We start from the raw sequence: 18,936 nt of genomic DNA, 5'->3' as shown, positions 1-18,936 counted from the left end.
ATTGTACATCATGACCAAGTGGGATTTATCCCAGCTATCCAAGAAAGGTTCAATATATGTAAATTAAGCACTGTGCTCCACCAGATCAATAGAAGAAAAATCCAAAAACCACATGATAACTCAATAGATGCAGAGAAAGTCTTTAACAGAATCCAGTATCCATTCATAAACAAAACACTACAAAAAGTAGGAATATAGAGCCAAGCAGTGGCTCACCTGTTTAAGGGCTCACATTACAGTTTGCAAGGATGCAGGTTCAAGCTCCTGGTCCCCATCTGCAGGTGGAAAGCTTCACAAGTGGTAAAGCAGGGGTGCAAGTGTCTCTTTGTCTTTCTCCCTTTCTGTCTCTCCTCCCCTCTTGATTTCTGGCTATCTCTATATAATAATAAATAAATAAAAATATTTAAAAAATAGGAATAAATAAAAAAAAATCCTTAACCTATTGGAGTCTATACATAGCAAACCTACAGGCAATGCTATACCCAATGTCAAGAAACTAAAAGCATCCCACTTAGATTAGGTACTAGACATGGCTTCCCACTATTACCATTACTATTCAACATAATTTTGGAAATTCTTGTCATAGCAATTAGGAAAGGGCAAGAAATTAAAGGAATATAATTTGGAAGAGAAGAAGTCAAATTGTCACTATATGCAGATGATATGTATCATATAGAGAAACCTTAATAATCCATTAGGAAGTTCTTAGAAATTATCAGGCAATATGGTAAGGTGTCATGGTATAAAATTAACACACAAAAGTCAGTCATGTTCCTTTATGCAAACACTAAGTCAGAAAAAAAAGAAATAGAGAAATAAGTCCCTTTGACTATAGAAACAAATATAATAAAATATATAGTAATAAACCTAACAAATGAAATGAAAGACTTGTATATTGAAAACTGAGTCAAAACTGAGTATTCAAGGAAATAGAAAAAGACATAAAGAAGTGGAGAGGTATTCAATTCATGGATTAGAAGAATTGACATCATGAAAATGGTGGATTAGAAGAAGTAACATCATGAAAATGAATATTTTCCCACAGCCATATACAAATTTAATGCTATACCTATCAAGGTCCTACCCAACATTTTTAAGAGAATATAACAAAAGCTACAAATGTTTATCTGGAACCAGAAAATACCTAGAATTGCCAAAACAATCTTGAGAAGAAAGAACAGAAATGAAGGCATCACATTCCCAGATCTCAAACTGTAAGCCTATTGTATTTGAAACTTCTTATTACTGGAATGAAAATAGACGTATTTACCAGTGGTATAGAACTGAGATTCCAGAAATGAGCCCCATACCTCTGGACATCTAAACTTTGATAAAGGTGTCCAGACTATCAAATGGGGAAAAGAGAGTCTCTTCAACCAGTAGAGTTGGAAAATTAGGCTGAAACATGTAGAAGAATGGAACTGAACCACTACATTTCACCAGACACAAAGTAAACTCTAAATGGATGAAGGACTTGGATGTTAGACCAGAACTTAGAGGAATATATTGACAGCACTCTTTTCCACGGAAGTTTTACATGTATCTTCAGTAATACAAATACAATTGCTTAGAAAGCTAAAACAACAATAAATGAATGGGACTACACCAAATTTAAAATTGTCTGCACAGCAAAAGAAACCACTACCAAAACTAAAGGACCCATTAAAGAATGGGAGATGATCTTGACATGCCACATATCAGGCAAGAGGCTAATAACAGCAATATATAAAGAGCTCATCAAACCCAGAAACAAAGAAACAAAAATGACCCCACTCAAAAATTGGGGAAAGGATATAAACAGAATAGTCACCAAAGAAGATTTCCATAAGACCAACAGACATTTGAAAAAGGGTTCTAAGTCATTGATTGTCAGATAAATGCAAATAAAGACAACAGCAAGACACCACTTCACTCCTGTAAGAATGTCATATATCAGAAAGGCTAGTAACAACAAATTTTGGAGAAGTCATGGTGACAAAGGAACCCTCTTGCACAATTGTAGGAAATGTAAATTAGTTAATCCCTGTGGAGAGCAGTATGGAGAACTCTCAGAAGACTAGAAGTGGGCATACCCTATGATCCTGCAATTCATCTCCAGGGAATACATCATAAGAAACCAACACACCCATCCAAAATGATTTGTATATACCTATGTTAATAGCACATTTTATAATAGCCCAAACCTAGAAGCAACCCAGGAGTCCAACAACAGATGAGTGGTTGAGCAAGTTGTGGTATATATATTCAATTGAATACTACTCAGCTATTAAAAATGGTAAATTCACATTCTTCATGTCATCTTGGATGGAGTTTGAAGGGATCATGCTAAGTGAGAAAAGCCAGAAAGAGAAGGATTAATTTGATATGATCCCACTTATAGAGAGTTGACAAGAACAGAAAGAAAATCACAAGCAGAACTTGGACTAGATTTGGTATATTGCACCAAAGTAAAGGATTCTGGGGTGGGGAGAATATTCAGGTTCTGGAACATAATGGGTGGGGACTTAGGTGGGGAATTAAAGTGTTATGTGAAAAACAAAGAAGTGTTATACATGTACCACTTGCTTTATTTTACTATTTGACAGCAAACCATTAATCTCCCCAATACAAAAAAAAAGTGCTGGAAAAATTTGTTTGAAACATGCAGGAGAATGAAACTGAATTACTATATTTCACCACACACACACACACACACACACACACACACACACACACACACACACAAATATGTATTTTAACAAGAAATACATCTAGTATATGTATAGCTCAGTTCTGAACTGAGTTTGAACTTAACTTACACACATTTCTTTCTATTTCTTTTTCTGTTTGTAGGTTCATAGTCATAGATGTTTGCTGGTAAAATCCCAGAATATGGAGGTCACCTATAGAGAAAGCATACTTTAAGTTATACCAGGGTTCATCTGTATGGTAGGTTATTGCCCATAATCACTGGGTTGTTTATGAGTCAGTGGGGGTGGTGATTATCCAATGGAAAATAAATTATTCAAGTCCAAAATATTGGCTTATAGAACATTTATCTGTTGAATTGTGATTTTAACCAGCATTTCTTATTTCTAAATATTCAATCAAAACGTGGGCGATTAATATGGAATATCTTTCCATTTAAAGCCTTAAAAGGCATGATATATGATGGATGATGGGAAAGAAGCCGTGAGAATAAAAATGTTGTATTTTGAGGTATCTTAGGAGATCAGGAAAAGCCCCCTACTCTGCCATTGTTTGGTCTTACTGGTAATTGTCAAATCTACCATTGCAGTTCACACATAGTTGGCAGTCACTATATGGAGAAAGATATTGATTTAGTTGAATAAATTTTATAGCATCTAGTTGTACTCTATATTTCCCTAATACATGTTCACCATTATTATTTTTCTTTCCCATTTATGAAAGAAAATGTAGTTGGATGACTTGAACAATTTGAAGTAAGTCAAGAAATGAATCCATTCACAATTATGCTTGACATAATGAAGTTCATAAAAAAATGCAATAGAACCATGTGCTATGGAATTATTAGAATGTATATATAAGTAAATATGATTTTTGTGTAAAGTGATGTAACAGGATTTCTTGGAAAGTTGGAGCTTCCATTGAGTCTTATAAGGCCTCTGTGTTTTGATGGTAAGTAACCAATAAGTGAATGGGTACAGGAGAAGCAAATAAAAGGAGACTTTTATAGAAACTAATAGTCTCCTGTAAACTTCTGTATGGTTTGCTGTTTTTACAATAAGTATTATTTCTTTTGTAATGAAAATTACATGAAAAGGATATTATTAAAGTAAATGTAACTCTCAAGAAAACCCACTTTCACATGTTCTCCATAAAATATTACCCACCTTCTTCTTTCTTCTCTGGCAGTAAGCTTTTCTTACTATCCCCCACATAAGTCATTTCTTTCTTATACTCTGCATCATGTAATCAGATTTCTGATGATTAATTTACTAATAGGAAGACAGATGCTTCCTCTTTCCTTTTTTTTAATAGGATAGTTTTTTGATGTTGAATATGTTTTATTATTACTATTTTTAATTTATCCTTCCCATCCCCACAGAGCCCCCTCAGTGGTGAACTCTTTACTCCAAAAGAGCAATTTATGACATTTTATGTTGCTGGCAAGGTGTCACTGGGATCACATGTGTGTTCACATGTTTCAAAAGGAAATGTCTTTTCATATTTTCAGAAGAATGTTAAACTACCCTTTCTAATGTCTGACCCACACAGCATATCTTGGAATGTTATTACTATCCAAATCAAATCCTTTTGTGGTTTATATAATAGAAGGGGTGAGGGACAGAACAAAAGAAAAGTGGTCCACCATAATTTTTCAATAATATCTGATAAATTGAAGTCTACCAGGAAAAATCTGGAACAATTTGATTATTAGAGTGCTTGGATGTCACAGGCAAATGAGAACTTATAAGCCATTAAATTCAATCTCCATATTTTACAGATAAGGAAACTAAATCAAAGAGAAGTGAGATTATTTGTAATAATCTCTGTGGTAGTAGATTTGGATATCCAAAAGACCTGGATGTAGGTAGGGTCTTAAATATGCCACTCAGTAGATGTAGGACGTATTTACTCCTCATGTGTAAAAGGGGGGATGTAGATTATTCATTTCATAGGATTGTAAGGGTTAAGTGAAATAGTGCATAGGGATGGCTTAGTATAATGCTTGGCACAAAGGGAGTGTTCATAAAATATTCAACTTGTTATCAACTCAAATGATCTCTCCACTGTATTTTCTTTGCATTCCAGTGGTCACCTCTAGTGATAGTGCATTTTATCTTGTTCTATGACTCATGAGTCAAAGTGCAATCATCCTAAATCATTTTAGATTACTATTTTGGTTTAAGTTTTTCAAAGCCGAAAATGTTCCTAGTCTTTGTCTGATTGAATCCTACCTTAAAACTGCCACTTATGTCAAAGAGAAAACACATTAAGTAGTCTTTAGGGGCCTATGTCATTATAACAAACTGTCTAGGTAATTTTACTAACCACATAAACCCTGAACTGCCACACCTAGGGACAGAACTTTGGGACTGGCAGTTGGGATTCCCTCTTTTTGATGAAAAATATAGCTTATTTTTGTTGTGTTAGTGGAGTGAATGAATGAGCAAAGCAGTTGAAAAGTAAATATCTATTGTCAATCCTCTTGGTTAAAAGCAAGAGTTCAGGGGCCAGACGGTGGTGCACCCAATTGCACCCAATTGCGTACAAGTTACAATGCACTAGGGTTCAAGCTCCTAGTCCCCACCTGAAGAGGGAAAATTTCATGAGCACCATTGCAGGTAGGTCTTGGTTTCTCTCCCTCTCTATATATTCCCCATCCCTCTCAATTTCTGTCTCTATCAAATAAATATATTTCTTTTAAAAAACTTCCACTATGGGTAGACTGAACTCCTGCTTTTGAAAAGGAAATTTATTTACTTATTAATATTTGTTGAACAAATATTTTAAAAACTAGAAAGAAGTAGTCTGATGTTGCACTTGATAGAGTACACACATGCTCTAGGGCCTGGGTTCCAGCTCCCTATCCCCTCTACAGGGGAAGATGTAAGAAATGCTGCAGGTGTCTCTTCTCTCTCCCTCTTCCCTTGTCAGTCTCTATCAAAAGGGAAAAAAATTAAAAATAGTCATGTAACCAGGAGCAGAAGATTAATTATGCAGCTTTAGAGCCCCCTATGATAAACCTGACAAAATTAACTAATTAATTTAATTTAATAAGAAACAAGAAAATATCAAGTAGATTTCACAGAAACCTAGCTTTACAACCTAAGGAACCAGTAAACCAAGAACAAGCTAAATCCAATAAAAGAGTAAATGACTATAATATTAAATTATCATTAAACTTTAAAGAAAGCAAAGAAGAGAAAAACTATCTAGAAAATCAATTATGGGCCAGGCAGTGGTGCAGTCTATATGTAACTTTTAAATTTCCTGCACAATGCCCAATATCAATACATAGTCAGTTTTCAAAAAAAATTTTTTTTCTCGTGTGTATGAGATTTTTAAAATTCATTTTATTTCAGAAAGAGACAAAGAAGGAGAGAGACCGAGAAACCTGGAGAGACATAGAGAGGAGAAAAGATGCCACAATGTTCCATCAACCCAGAAGCTTCCTTTATGCTAAGATGTTCCCATGTGGTGTCAGGACTCTAACCTGTGACTTCTACACTTCTACACTTTTACGTATACATACTAAGTGCTGTGTCATATAGCACAAGGTATCTACTGACACTCGATCAGTGCTTTAAGTCACTACACATGGTACATCCTGGTTATCTTTTCAATTAGGCTTGGGATGTTTAAGAACACATTACTTAATTTTCTAAAATCTACAGGGTAGGGACAAAAATTTCCTAGACCTTCTTCTTATTTTTGCTTACACTGTGGGGACTGTAGTACAAAAAGATCTTCAACTCTGTGGCTTTTTTCTCTAGATAACTAGATATTCATGATATTTAAACTGTCATTTCTTTGCCCAATCCTAGCTAATTTTTATGCATCCTAATATAGTCAAATCAGCTAAAGAAAAATTGTGTTTTCTTTTTTAATTTGTTTTGCATTTTGATCAGCTTCTCAAGTACCTGGGGGAATAGTAGACCACCCAGAGTAATGCTATCTGAAATTTACCAGAAGCTCATAGTAGTGTATGATGATTAGTGGTCAACAGTATTGACCTGAACTATTATTATTTCATTTCTGCCATTATCTGATTGTGACATTGAACAGTTCATTCAACCTTCTCTTTCCTTGTTAGGGACAGTATAAAACTCAAAAAAATTAATATACTTAAACTTTTTCACTTTGAATAATATAAAACACAGTGAATGTTATAAAGCATTGTTACAAACAAACTTTTATAAAATGGAGTCTCAGGAATTAAACAGTTTCTTATGGGTCCTTGTGACCACCCACATTACCATCTGCAAAAGAAAGAAGATGTTCTTTGTTTTGTTTGATTTTGTTGCTGCATTCTCTGGCAAAGGAAGCAACTTGTCTAGATGCTGGAGCCATAACGAAGAAGCAAAGAGTAGCAGCAGCTTCCATTTGGCAGTCAAGTATCTGTATCTATAAAATATTTCAGATTTCCAGTGGTCAACAGCTGAATTCACACATTCAAAATTCATGTGTTTAGTCCTTTTCTGTTTCACTTGAATTGTGTACTAAGCACATGGAGCAAGAGATCTGAGTATTTAAATGAATAAACTGCTGAATAAGAACTTGTAGAACAAATTCCATCCCACAAATAAGAAGACCCTGTGGTTATTATAACCTTGCAGAAATTCACCCTAAGTAATGAATTTTGCAGATTTTGCAATATGGCATATTTCCTATACAGGGAGCCCTGAAAATATCTGAATAAACAGATTTCTTAGGTTGATTTCTTCAGATAGCAAGTGATATAATTTCCAATTCAAAGCATTTTAAGCAAGGGTAAAAGACTGGGTGGGTGTAGGAGGGTGGGTTATTGACTTGATTGTGAAGTCTTGGACTCATTTTGGCATTGGCCTGTAACTGTGAAATAATTCCTCATAATTGATTTTAAGCAACCAACATGATATTAGTGAATGTAGGGTCAGAATCAGGAAGAGAGATACACAACTGACTTATGAGAAACTATATGAGCTAGCACTGTCTAGAAACTAGGCATAATGCTGTGTGCCAAGGCAATAGAGATAAGCCATCTGTTTCCTAACATAGGGAAGAAAGTGACTTTCAACATTTGTTATAAAATACTCAGAACTTACAAGTTGCCAAATATCCAATTTTATTCCCCATCCATTATAAGAGATCAGACTTTGAATCCAGATATCTTGATTTTATATCATCAATACAAAAATTTGTCTAGGGTTTGGTTTGGAGCAAGCTATGTAACCTCTCTATATATTATTATTACTCTTTCTTTCTTTCTTTCTTTCTTTCTTTCTTTCTTTCTTTCTTTCTTTCTTTCTTTTTTTTACCAGAGAACTGCTCAGTTCTGGTTTGAGGCTGTAAAGAAGATTGAGCCTGGGACTTTGGAGCCTCAGGCATGAGAATCTATTTACATAACCATTATGCTATCTACCTCTGCCCAATGTAACCTCTTTGAATCAGTTCCTTTAACCTTCAGAAAAAGCATAGTAATTAGCATCCATCTTATAAAGTTGTTTTAGGAATGAAATTAATTGCAATCTGTAAATCATTTGCAATAATTTTTTATTCTTAGTAAATACTATTCAAGGATTCATTGTTGTTTCATTATCATTGCCATTTTCTGTATAAGTACCGTGCTAACCCATTGCGCCACTGGAGCTCCATCACTGCCACTTTCTAGTCCTAACCAAAGTCCTATGATTATGTTTATTATCATCTCCAGTGAAGAAGCTTAAGTGCTTTTATAGCTTGTTTGAAGACAAAGAATAATAATTTATATTATATAATTAAATTAGCATCTGACTTTGAGCATGTCTATTTCCAAGTTTCATACTAACTCTGTACTACACTAATAACAACACTGTTTATCACCTGTCCATCCATTCTCCATTCTGTTATTTTCTTTAATTTTTTTCTTTTCTTTCTTCTTTTCTTTTTTATCTCTTTTTTCTTTTTCTTTTTTTAACTAGAATACTGCTCAGTTCTGGCTTATGGTGTGGGAGATTGAACCTGGGACTTTGGAGCCTAAGGAATGAGAGTCTGTTTACATAACCATTATACTATCTACCTCTGCCCGTCACCTATCCATTCTCAATAAGAAGCTTTAAATCTATTTAAACAATATTTTTCATAAAAGTATTATACCTTATACTTTATAGATAAGGAAATTCAGGGTCACAGGGGACAAATATTTTTTATTTTTTTAAGAAAGTTAATCACTTTAACTTCATTTAAAATTATTTATTTATTATTGAAGAGTTACAGAGAGAAATTGAAAGGGGAGGGGAAGATATATATAGAGAGAGAGACAGAGACACCAGCAGTCCTACTTCAACACTTGTGAAGCTTTCCCCCTGCAGGTGGGGACCAGGGGCTTGAACTTGCATCCTTGCACACTGTAATGTGTACGTTTAACCAGGTGTGCTACTGCCTGGCCTCGGGGATAAACATTTTTTAAAAAACACAGTCAACTGGGATTTGAAGCAAGTTTGCCAGACTGAGACATGTCTAGCCTCTACAGAAACAATAGGGAGATTCCTCAAAATATTAAAAATAGATAGATGCACCATACAATTTAGCAATTCATCTTAGGAATTTAGGTGAAAATACAAAAACACTAATCTAAATATACATGTAAATGTATATAAATACACATGGCTGTGTACATGTGATAGCCAAAACTTGGAAACAACCCAAATGTTCAATGACAGACAAATGGATTAAAATGTAATCTCTTTGTGAGAACTATGGCGATTATCTTTTGGAGGTGGGGGCGCAGGGTGGGCAGAACTTTGGTGATGGGTATGGTATAGTAATTTTATAATCTTGTAACACTATATTAATGACAAACCAAAAAGAAAAATTAAAATCAAAGAGAAAGATAAGGTAATACATAAATGAACCTTTGGTCTGCATTAGCAGATTTGTGAATAAAAATAGGGAGAGGGTAGGGGCCCAGTGACTTATAGTAGAAAGACAATGAGAATGTTTGTGGGTGGGGTGTGCTGTCACATAATTTGGGAAGATGTGAAGTTGTATCCCTGAGAGAACAACAGTCTTATAAAACAACCTTTTCCCGCTTTTTTTTTTTTCCCAGAGGAAATATATTCTTAGGTATTCTGATAGATAACCTATGGCCATTTTTTTAAACCATTATTTGGAGTCATCATTCTTCAGTTTATCCTAAAACAAGATGTGGAACAGAGTAAACTGGGAAGCCACATTCAAGAGGTCTAATACTTACCATCAATATAGAGAAGAGAGAGAGATTTGGTTTTTTTTCTGGTCTTTTTTTTTTTTTTTTATTGCAGGATTACAGTACCTCAAAGGAAATACCACTTGAACTGGGTCTTCTTACACGAATTTTAATGGACTGGTGGATTGGGAATACATTTGAATGAAACCATTTGAGTGAAAATGCAAAGACCTAAGAGTAAATGTATGCTCAGTGAGTAGTAAACTATCATAAGATATTATGTGAAAGGTCATTTTTAATAAAGAGGGTTTTTCTGAGCACCATGTTAAAAAAATTGAGCTAAAAAGTACTGAATAGATATTCTCTTTTTTAAAAAGATATTTTTATTTATTTATTATTGGTTAGAGATAGTGAGGAATTGAGAGAAGTGGAGGAGATAGAAAGGGTAGAGAGAGAAATACTTGCAGCCCTGCTTTATTGCTTATGAAGCTTACCTCCTGCAGGTGGGGACCAGGGGTTTGAACCCAGATCATTGCACACTGTAATGTGAGAGCTTAAACAGGTGCACCACCACCTGGCCCTTAATAGATAGTTTTCTTTAAAAAGTGATACACATGGCCCACAGATACATGAAGAAATTCTTCACTTCATTTATCATTAAAGAAATGCAAGGTAAAACTACACTGAGATTCCATTTCATAACTGTGAAAATGTCATACATCAATAAAACAGGAAATGTCAAATATTAATGAGGAGGATGTGGAGAAAAATAAGATTCTGCTACCTTACTGGTGGGTATGTAAATGGGTTTGGCCCCTTTGGAAGATTATATGGAGAGTCCTTAAACAAATAGAAATGGAGTTGCCTTATGATCCAGCAATACTACTCTGTCATTTATTCAAAGATATGAAAACACTAATTTGAAGGGACATCTGCACCCCTGTGTTCACAATATTCCGAGTAGAACTAGCTTAAATGCCAAGTAATAGATGACTGGATAAAGAAATTATGGGATATATTATATATATCTAATATATATAATAATATAATATATAATAATATAATATAATAATATATATAATATATATATCTTGCATGGAATACTACTTTGCAATAAAAAGATGATAGTTTGTCCTTTAAGTCAAAATGGTTGCGGTTGGAGTTGATTATGCTTAGAGAAATAAATAAAGAGATTAAAGACAACTACTGGATGACTTTACTAATACGTAAAATCTAGAGAACATAAGCACATTAACTTAGAAAAAAACAGACACAAACTGTCTCTAAGACTTTATGAGAACTATGGTGATTATGATTGGGAGGGTAGAGACACAAAATTTGGTGATAGGTGCAGTATGGAACTATATCCTTAATCATAAATAAATAAAAAATTAAACTACAAATCCTCATCAGTGTGTCCTAGAACCCCACCTCCCCAGAGCCCTACCCCATTATAGAGAAATGGGCTGGGGTTATGGATTGACCTGTCAACACCCATGTCCAGTGGAGAAGCAATTACAGAAGCCAGAACTCCCACCTTCTGCTCCCCAGAAATATCTCTGGCCCATACTCCCAGAGGGATAAAGAATAGGGAAACTTCCAATGGAGGGGAAGGGATATGGAACTCTGGTGGTGAGAACTGTATGGAATTGTATCCCTCTTATCCCATAATCTTGTCAGTCCTTATTAAATCACTAATAAAAGTAAAAATAGATGATTAAATAATTATTAAAATTACAAAGAAGAGCTTGAGTCAAATTCCGTGACACTGTGAAGTCCCTCGAGATTTTTGAGAAGGGGAATTTCATGAACTAAGTGGGAAGACAAGGCTTGTAGTATTATGTAGGATAGGCTGAAGCAGAAGTCTGGAGCCAGGAAGATGAATTATATGTTATTGCACTAGTTTATGCAATAGATTATGAAAACCAGAGTTAGGGTGGAGTTGGAGAACACAGAATGATTCTGAGAAATACTAAGAAATATCATTAACAGGAAGACTCTGCTCATTAAAAAATACTTTGTATACACCAGCTACAGGTGGCACATTAGTAAAAACATTTATTTACTTATTTATTCATTTATAACTTATTTATCGTCACCAGGGCTTCACAGAGGCTTCAAGCCTACTTGTGCGATTCCATTGCTCCCAGTAGACTTTTTAAACTTTTTAAAATTATCCTTTATTTATTTGTTATATAGAGACAGTCAGAAATCAAGAAGGGATCCAAGAAGGATGACAGAGAACCTAGTGGGGGTTGTATTGTTATATGGAAAACTGGGAAGTATTATGCATGTACAAACTATTGTATTTACTGTCAAATGTAAAACATTAATTCTCCAATAAAGAAATTAAAAAAAAAAGAAATCAAGAAGGAAGAGAGTAATAGAGAGGGATAGAAACAGAGAGACACCTGCAACACTGCTTCACTACTTGCAAAGCTTTCCCCCTGCAGGTGGGAACTGGGGGCTCAAACCTGGGTCTTTGTGCATTGTAATGTGTGCTCAACCAGGTGTGCCACCACCCAGGCCCAACTTTCTTTTTTTTTTTTCCAGATAAAGGCTTAGAAACAGAGATGGAGAGGGAGACAGCAAGGGAAGAAAAAATTCCATAGCACTGTTCTATTACTTAGGAAACTTCTGTTTTGCATAATGCTCCTTTGTGTTGATTTAAGGTAATGGTACTGTGTGTGCTCGACCAGGTGACATATATCATGGCCTCCCAGTAACATTTTAATTTTTTTGAGCACCTATCTAGTTCAGTACTAATTTGTTGTGCAAGAGAAAACAACAGGACAATGAATAAAACTGAGTGGTTAAGTAAATATTCAAATGTATTGTCTCATAGTACTTATATGTTAAAAATTCTTTCATGTCTATAGATGAACAAATGATTGCTAGGGAAGGCCAAATAATCCAGCTATGTTAGCCAAACTGCTAATGAGTACCCAGTAGAGTTGGAATTTGAATGAAAGCTTCTTATCTTAGATGCAGGGTGTTTCTGTTTCATTAGAACATGACTTGAGGTACATTTAAACAAGGACTGAATTGATATTTATCAGCACTATGCTGAAAGAGGTTCTGAAAGGGTCAGGTGGTAGCACGCTGGGTTAAACTCATATAATATGTACAAAGCTTAAGGACTGGCACAAGGATCCCAGTTTGAGTTCCTGGCTCTCCAGCTGAAGTGGAGTTGCTTTACCAGTGGTGAAGCAGGTCTTCAGGTGTCTAGCTTTCTCTTACCTTCTCTATCTTCCTCCCCTTTCTCAATTTCTCTCTGTCCTATCCAACAACAACAAAAATGGAAAAAATAGCTGCCAGGAGTGCCGGGATAGCCTGAGGGTACTTCTTCCCGAGCTAGTGCTCTCTGGGTTGGAGAGAACTCAACTGGAGCTGATCTAGGCTGCTGTGTGGGAGAGGGATCAGGAACTCGTGCTGCACCAACTTCCGCAGGAGATACACTCTGGAACTCTCGGAGCCGGAAAGCAATTTCCAAGTGTCTTTAATCAGAAGAGCAGCTGTTTTTATACTCTCCAAGTAGGGTGGAAACAGGATGTGATATAGAGAGGGTGGAGAGAAAAGTGACTGGTGAAAATCAGAGTGTGACAAAGAAGGGATCAGTGTGTGACAAGGAGGGGGTGGAGCAGGAGAGAATCCTATCATAGAACCACCAATGTCCTGGAGTGCTTTATGTAAAAGTGATTTATGTAAATAGACCAAAGCTTTGGATCAGTAAAATCCCTATATAGGCATATGGTTAAGCAGAAGCCAGGGGGAGATGGCAACTACCCAACACCAGGAGCAGTGGATTTGTAGTACAGGTACTGAACCCTAGTGATAACTCTGGAGGCAAAATAAATAAATCAATAAGAGGTTCTGAATTTGATGGGAAGTTAGATTAGCTGACTGATCAGGTTTCTTTAATTATTAATTCTGTGATGTACCTTTTCATGTAGGCCATGGGTTTTGGTGTTGACTATGAACTTGGTAACTTGAATGCATTCATCTCCAAAATGATACTGCAGTTTGTACCCAATGGACTGAACTATGAGCATGAAATAAGATGGTGTATTTCAACTGCCTCAGTTCTTGTATATAGGAAATATTTAAAAACCTTAGTAATGATAATACTAGATAATGTTAATAAAAGTAAGAACTCTGGGGTTTGAAGGTTAGATAGCATCTCTTTTTCCTTATTACTATGGCAAATGATGACGTTTCAGTGGGGAGAAGAGGCTATTTTGTTTCAATCCTTGCCTGTCAAATCTGAGGCAGATCATTCAATCCTGTTCTGAAGCCTGAAGCTAGGTCTCAGGTTCTAGAATAGAACCAGAAACAACTCTTGATTTTCACCTAACATTTTGTCCTCTTTTATGAGTGAATCTAACTTTCAGTATGCCCCAATCAGAACTTTTTTCCTGGCACTTCTCTTTGGGTAAGCCAGATGACCTGGTTCTTGAGAGGAAGGGGGTAACTTGAATGCACAAAGATGATTTCTCCAATATAAGCAGCATTATCTACAAAATACCTCCACATGGAGTGCAGGGAGAAGGATGATGTTTTATATCCTGATAGTGAAGTCAGAATGAAGGTTTCATGGAAGAAGGAGAGAATGGTTTCAATCAGTCGAGATCGCATGTGGGAACTTCCTGGCTCATCTCCTTTACCTTTGCTTATGCCAGAATTTTACTCCAAAAAAGATGAGCTAGACTTCTGATAAAATAATAGCCAGGGAATGTTCACCCCTGAGGTCAACTTTGTAACCTCTAGAATGGTGTGGGTCTCCTAGAAGACACCCAATAAACACATGTTGAGTGACTGATAAAACCTAAATGTACAATGGACAACTTTACACACATGCTCACAAATTTGCAGACTTCTAGCATGAGGCATCTGTCTTTAGACAGTCTCTCTTTTCATTTTTATCTGTTTTCTTTCACTTTCACAGTTCATTGTTACAACCCCTCAGCTTCCATCTTTATATTACACACACACACACACACACACACACACACACACACACACACACACACACACACACACACACACATACTCAAGTATATATACCTCAAGATCAAAGAGTTTGAGAAAGATAATAAAGATAACATTTTGTTGCATTAGAAATAAACATATCAATCACTGAACCAGAATGCAGAGACCAGAAAATGACCCACATATAATGATATTTAGTATAACAGAATAAGTAGTTCAGATGATCCCAGAAAAATTAGTTTTTGATTTAAAAAAAAAGACTTGAAATTTGATCCTTAACTCTTATTATGTACAGGAATCAGTTCCAGATAAAGAACTTGCATATGAAACACAAAACAGCAAACATTTTCAAAGTCAGAAGAGGTTTCTATGGTTTGGGGATTGCTAATTACTTTTGGAGAAATATATATATATATATATATATATATATATATATATATATATAGCCAGCTAAAAGGGAAGAACTTTTCATATTTAACCAATATGAAATTAATTTGGTTCATCAAAATTAAAAATAAATCAAAAAATAAAAGTAAAAAAGCCACTCACCAAACACACACACACACAATTAAACAGTAAGAAAGAGGAAATAAATGGTCAAATGTTATAGAAAACATTTTATTGAAAAGGTAATACTGTAACTCAAATAGCCAATAAAATGCAAAAACTATTTCTATTAACCTAGAAAGCATGCATTAAAGTTATAATAATGTGCTTACTTGATTGTCAATTTAAGGTGACACTATATTTAGCAGTGAATAGTCTTATACATTACTGGTAGCAGTGTGGGTTAATACAAACACAGTGGAAATAATTTAGGATTATTTGTAAAAGTTAAGTAGATTGTATACTCTGCAACATTTCTATTCTTTACTCTGGCACATATTTTTTTTAAAAAATTCTGTCTAAATTGTAACAGGGTATCTGGATGAGTGTTTGTTTGTAGCAGAACTCTTAGTAGTAAAATCAAAATGAAACAATAGCACTTACCTAAAGCACACCGCAGAACTTAAATATAAATTAGAGAATAGTATTTAGGAGACAAGATGACCCAACTACCAAATATACAACATAGGTAAATCGCACAGAGAATGATAAAATTCAGGCTAGTATTTACTCTTAGAAAGAAATGAACTCTGATGTAAATTTTCTCTTTCTCTCTTTCATTCTTTTTAATTTCATTTCTTTTTTTTTTTTCTTTTTGGTGAGGGGGGGTTAATGGTTTATAGTACAGTTTTTTAGCACATGGGCACAATTTTATTTTCAAGGGTCTGAAAAAACACTCTCAAATTAAGTCCATCATAATGTACCAGGACAAGAAATCCCCACCCCTCTCCCTGTCCCCATTTTCTAAAGTCCTTTGCTTTGGTACAATACACCAAATCCATCCCAAGTCTTACTTAATGTTTACCCTCTCTGTTCTTGTCTCTTAAATTCTGCCCCTGAGTGAGATCATCCCATATTCATCCTTCTCTTTTGGTTAGTACCAGACCGTTTTGATTACAATGGCCCTATGTGATCCACCACATCAATAAAAGAACCCAAAACCACATGATTATTTCAATGGATACAGACAAAAAAAAAAAAAAAAAGACAAAATCCAGCATCCTCTCATGATCAAAACACTACAAAAAAAAAAAGGGAATAAATGCAAAATCTCTTAATTTAGTGTAGCACATTTATAGCAAACTTAGAGTCAACAGCATACTCATGGTCCCCTCAGATAAGATACCAGAGAGGGATGCCCACTATCACCATTACTATTCAACATAGTGTTGGAATTTCTTGCCAGAACAATCAGGCAAGAGCAAGAAATTATAGAAATCTAGATTGGAAGAGAAGAAGTCAAACTGTCACTATTTGCAGATGATATGCTAATACATAGAGAAACCTAAGGAACACATCAGGAAGCTCCTGAAAATGATCAGGCGATATACTAAGATGTCAGGCTACAAAATTATTATATTAATATCAGTGGCATTGCTTATGTAAACACTAAGACAGAAGAAGAGGAAATCCAGAAATCATTCCCTTTTACTATAGCAGTAAAACCAATAAAATATCTTGGATTAAACCTAACAAAAGAAGTGAAAGACTTGAGAAAGGAGATTACCTAGTACCACAACAAGACAGTACTAGAACAACTTTGGGAACCCACCAAATAACTGGTGAATACAAACACATGTGGCTCATGGACAGAGAGGAGTCTAAGGAGAGATACCTGGGGCTAAAGCCCATTTCTACTCCCAAGCGATTGGCAACAGTCTGGTTGTTTACTGGTTGAGGCACCACCTATAGTCTGTTTTAACAACAAAAAGATTGATGAATGGCAGAGAGGACTCCGCTAAGAATCACCAAATGCAACTGTGAGTCTCCATTGTTACTGACCAAAGAGACTGGAGCAGCAAGGGGGAGGCCTTGAGCTGACATTGGGGAACAGAGAACTGAGTAGGAAACTCAGAAGAAGATCTACACCTTGGTGGCCTAACAGTGGGGCTATGTGGTGAGAACCTTTCCACATTGTTCTCCTGATGAGAAGATGGTGAATAATTGCCTCAGAACCCACAGACTATAAACAGGAATTGTTTAGAAACTCACAGGGCCCAGCAGTGCTGCCGAGCTTGGCAGAGAAGCTGAATTGGGCTCAGAGCTTTGGATATTTGGGGTGTGAGAGTCTCTTTGCAGAACCACTGTATTATCTCTCCCCCACCGTACTTTATCTCTTAGTCAGGAATGAGGGATTAAGCTAAGAAGCCTAAATATAGTTAAAAAGCAGTCAGGCTCCCAAAACTTACAAGAAGAAAAAGAACAAAAGAGGCTTCAACAACCACTGTGCTCCAAAATAGGGATTGAAATAATATAGAAACAACTGTTAATTTCCACAGCTGTGAACTCTTTAAGTATCTTACTTAGACACAAGTCAATCCAGGCAAGAGTTATCAGTAATTTGAAAAGTAGTGAGAGAGGGACCTCATAACATAATATATAGAATGGCTAAGCCATTCCCCAGAAACACTGGGGAAATGAACCAGGACAAAAGTCCCACTAAAATCCCCCAAAGGTAGAAACACAGAAGAATGAGATTAACATCCAAATGGAAGTTAAGGAAATAGTCACAGGAGTTAGTAAAGTGCTTGAAAGAATTGTCATCAGAAATGCAGAAACAAATAAAGAGACTCTGGAAGAAAACACTAATTATCTCAAGGTTATTAAAGAGCTGAAAGCTGAAATAGCTGAGCTAAAAACCAACTAGCTGAACAAGCTAAAACAGTATGAGAACAGGGTAACAAAATAGATTAACTCCAGAAAACAGTAGAGGAGAGAGAGAATAGAATAAATGAGGCTGAAGACAGAATTAGCAAGATCGAGGATGAATTAGAGACAACTAAAAAAGAAGTAAGAAATCTCAAAAAGAGATTAAGAGATACTGAAAACAACAACAGAGACCTATGGGCTGACTTCAAAAGAAATGATATACGCATTATTGGCTTACCAGAGGAAGAAAGAGAGGGAAGGGAAGAAAGCATTCTATAGGACATACTAGCTGAGAATTTCTATAATCTATACAACATAAAACAGAAGGTTCAAGAAACTCAAAGGGTCCCAAACAGAATTAACTCAGACTTAAAAACACAAAGACACAACATATTTAGAAAGAAAAGGAATAAGAATATAGAAAAGAGTACTGAAGGCTACAAAAACAGAGTCACCTACAGAGTAAAATTCATAAGATTAGCAGCAGATTTCTCCACACAAACACTACAGGCCAGAAGAGAATGGCAAAATATCTATCAAGTGCTCAATGAGAAAGGCTTTCAACCAAGATTACTGTATCCTGCTAGACTGTCATTCAGACTAGATGGAGGCATAAAAACCTTCTTAGACAAGCAACAGATGAAAGAATCAACTATCACCAAGCCTGCCATGAAAGAAGTTCTGAAAGGTCTCCTATAAACAGTCAGACCAGCATAAATAGGCTATATATGAGAACACTCTAAAACTCTACAAGAATGATGTTAAAATATCTTCAATCTTTGATATCAATAAATGTCAATGGCCTGAATTCACCTATTAAATGGCACAGAGTAGGAAGA

Source organism: Erinaceus europaeus, chromosome 11 (assembly GCF_950295315.1).
Source record: "Erinaceus europaeus chromosome 11, mEriEur2.1, whole genome shotgun sequence".
NCBI classification, from domain to species: domain Eukaryota; kingdom Metazoa; phylum Chordata; class Mammalia; order Eulipotyphla; family Erinaceidae; genus Erinaceus; species Erinaceus europaeus.
The sequence above is the reverse complement of the archived record's forward strand: the minus strand, read 5'-3'. Positions refer to the sequence as shown.